Consider the following 4,011-nt stretch of genomic DNA (forward strand, 5'->3'; position numbering starts at 1 on the left):
GTTATGATAACCTCCCAGAAAGTCTCAAGATACAAAGTAAATAACTGTGTACTCCTTTATGACAGTCACCTTATATGTGCAGTTATGTCTTACACCCAGCTGTGCCAATACTGGAGAAAGATAGAAAGACACAATTATAGTCCTAAAATTAACCTTATACTGAAGTGATTCTATGTGACAGACTAGTGAATAGAAGGATGGTTTGCATATACCCCCCGATTTTGTTAGTTTGCATGCAAGCAACATCTAACGAAACGATCTGATATATTGTCATAAAGAAGGCACAAAGGGGTCCTTTGCAACTCTGTTGTCAAGTACCACCTCTCTAGTCAGTAAACATTTTACTGCTTCTCCTGATGCATGGGTGCACTGAGGCTCTGCGGCCAGCATTATTTAGTATTATTTCCATATGTTCGTAGTCACATACTTTAATGGGAACTATGATATATAGCAAAGTAGTCTGGGTGACATCTGATAGCAATCTTGGAGTCAATAAAAAGAACAGCACTTTAAGAGAAGAATGAGTAAACCCTAGCTTTAGGAGCAAGAAAAAGAATATTATAAAAGATTTAAAAGCAAGGTATAGGTTTCCTGGTCCACAAGCCATTTACTACAGCAATAAAATCAGTGTGCGACTCTATTGTGAAGATTTGTCTATGGACTATTGTATGGCTATTTGTTTAGGCAGATGGCAGAACATTACCATTTAAGAATGATTTTCCAAGTTTGCATTTCTTGAATATTGCAAGAGAAATAAATTTTAAAAAGGATATTAGTGCAGAATAAAAGAATCTCAGCCATATTATTCCCACTGAAAGCCTCTAGATTGATCAGAGCATTAAAAAGACAAAAACTTATAAAATGACTATTAAAATAAGTTCACAATTTTTCTCATTGTGAATATCTTTTCAACTTCTTAACTTATAGTCCTCCAGAATTGGTACTGATTGGGTTGCCTAAGTACTTTTCATAATTCCTTTGATGGATATTGAGAGAACACTCCAAAATATACATGACTTTATACTAATTGTGGACTGAGATAGTAAAGATTTTTTTTCCCCTTGTTTCTGCTTTCTACCTGTAGTTTTATATAATTTCAAAATTGAGTTCTCTCCATAAATATAAAAACATAGATGTATATGATTCAAAGTATACCCTTTCAAAATAAAACTAGTGGATATTTCAAAGTAACAACTTGTAGGAAATTAAGAGCTGGCACACAGAGAGAAATTCATATTTATTGCAAAAAATATTCACCAAATAAGGATGATTTAAGAGGATGAAAATTTCGGATAGAACTCTTATGATTAACAGAATTAGAATTATAGTCGATTTTCACTTGTTTTCAGCAGTGGTCAGCACAGCTAGGAGAAAATACACCTACTAGTCATGGCCAGTTATTGTGGAGGAAGAAGAATGAGTCAGTGGCAGCTGGAAAAGATAATATCTTCAACAAGCGTTGCTAGTGAAACTAGATGGCAGCATGTAGAATATACATAGATGCATACTTATTGCTGTGCACAAAACTTAACACCCAATGAATCAAAGACATCAACTTAAAACCAGACACACTGAAGTTGATAGAAAAGAAAGTGAGAAATACCCTTGAACTTATTGACACAGAAGAAGACTTTCTGGACAGAACACTGTTAGCACAGATACTAAGATCAACACTTAATAAATGGGACCTCATGAACCCAAGAAGCTTCTGCTTGGCAAAGGACACCATCATTTGTACAAAAACCTAAACCTACATAATGGGAAAAGATTTTTTTCCAACTACACACCCTACAGATGGCTAATATCAAAATATATAAAGAGCTAAAAGAAAACCCCAAGATTAAAAAACCCAGTTTAAAAAGTGGTACAGATCTTAACAGAGATATCTCAAAAGAGGGAACTTAAATGCCTGAGAAACACTTAAAAAAAGGTTCAACATCCCTAGCCATCAGAGAAATATAAATCAAAACTACTTTGACATTTCAATTTACAACAGTTAAAATGGCTAAGATTAATATAAAAAATGACAGTTAATGTTGATAAGGATATGGAGTAAGGGGAACACTCATATATTGCTGGTAGGGATACAAACTTATGCAGCCATAATGGAAATCAGTGTGGTGGTTTCTCAGAAAGATGGGAATTGATCTAACTCAAGATCCAGCTATATCAATTACTCATCGATATATATCCAAAGATTGCTTCATCCTATTGTTTAAACATTTGCTCAACTGTGTTCATTGCTACTCTATTCATAATAGCTACAAATCAGAAACAATTGGGATGTGCCCCAACAGAAGAATGGGTAAAGAAAATGTGGAACATTTACAGAATGGAATATTCTATTAAAAAAATGTAATTCACAGGCAAATTAATGGAACTAGAAAAAAAACTCAGCCTATTTCTGAGGGCCATCACCCCAGGATAATAACTAAGGGATTTGAAGCTCCAAAGGAAAAGGGCTTCATGATTTGGGGAAAAAATCAATGTGAGCAGAAAGATGGGCAGGGAAACACTTACCCAGGTTGCCAGATCATCTCTACAAAGTTGGCATCCATGCAAAACTTGAAGATGTCTTAACAGAGGATGTGGTAGATTCCATTTTGACCATGAAGGAATTAAAGAAGCCCATTGACCGCTTCATAGTTGAGATCATAAGGATGGAGCATAAATATGAAACTGATATGAGTTTAATCATGGGGCTTGTTTTGGATTGTGGAGAATAGCATACTGATATGAAGAATAGAAAATGCCTACATCCTCACGTGAAATGTACCCTTAGAATATGAGAAAACAGAAGTGAATTTTGGGTTTCATTACAGGAGTACAGAAGATGGAGGGAAAATCTGTAAATGCTGAAAGAAAATTCACTGGAAACAGAATGAAAACAATAACAGAACTGAAAAAGAAAGCCTGTAGTAATTAAGAAACAGAATTTGTTGTGATTAATGAAAAGGGGGTTGACCCTTTTTCTTTAGATGCCCTTGCCATAGAAGATATTGTAGCTCTGAATAGAGTCAAAAGGAGCAAAATGGAGAGGGTGACATTAGCTTGTGGTGAGGTAGTGACTTTTGTTAGTAATCTAACCCAGACTGGGATGTGCTGGGCTTATCTGTGAGTGTACTCTGGGCAAAATGAACATCACCTTTAACTGAGATTTGGCACAGTACCCATCTGTCACATGACAGGCTAAGGACCAAATAAATACATACTGACTCAAATTAAGGATACAGTCAGTTATAGCTTACGGGCTGTCCAATTGCTATTGAAGATGGTTGAGTTTTCCCAGGTGCTGGTGCAGTAAAAAAGGCAATGGCAGGAGAGTTCCAATGTCCTCCCTAAAAGGTCGAAGAAGTCTGATTTGTAACAGAGTCAGTTACACTACAGAAAATGTGGGGGAGAAGATGTTATTTTTGTCTAAGGTTCAAATAGTTTCAAAAGGAATTTCTCTTTCCATATTAAAAAAAGTACAGGGCATTGGACACTTGTTCAAATTATAGTATTGTAAATCCTTACAGGGTTTTTATTTGTTTGTTTGTTTAGTTTTTTTGTTTGTTTGTTGCATTGAATGTGCCCCCATAAAGCAGTTTCTTTTTATCTACTGAACAAAGATGTCTTAACTTCAGTGATACAAAATTGCATATTAAGAAAAACACCTCATTACTTGGTTCTTTAGAGTCTTGCTAATGTAAGCCACAACTGGGCACCATATGGTTTTTCATAGGTGTCTCTAATAAATACTCAGTGGTAAAGCTATTGGATCTTTCACACTTTTGAAAGAGCTGCTAAAATATTGCCCTCAGAAAAGTTAGTAATTGCTATCACTGGAGGCTGCAGCAGGAGGACCGCAAATCTGAAGCACAACATTTCCAGACAACATGGAATCATAAAAGACAGACACAGTGATAAGGTTAATGGCCGAAAGAAAGATAGCTGAAGAGTAGGGACTACTGTGAAACACAAGATTTTAGGTCATTTTAAAACCTTTACACCTTATCCTTCTGCATCATG

The 4,011-nt window shown here is 35.6% G+C and overlaps 1 pseudogene; it reads left to right on the forward strand.

Moving 5' to 3' along the window:
* Positions 1-2,047: 2,047 nt before the first annotated feature.
* LOC128119483 (T-complex protein 1 subunit zeta-like) lies at positions 2,048-3,342 on the forward strand (annotated as a pseudogene).
* Positions 3,343-4,011: the final 669 nt, after the last annotated feature.

The sequence above is a fragment of the Peromyscus californicus genome, unplaced genomic scaffold (genome assembly GCF_007827085.1).
Source record: "Peromyscus californicus insignis strain IS unplaced genomic scaffold, ASM782708v3 Scaffold_23__1_contigs__length_62951481, whole genome shotgun sequence".
Lineage (NCBI taxonomy): Eukaryota > Metazoa > Chordata > Mammalia > Rodentia > Cricetidae > Peromyscus > Peromyscus californicus.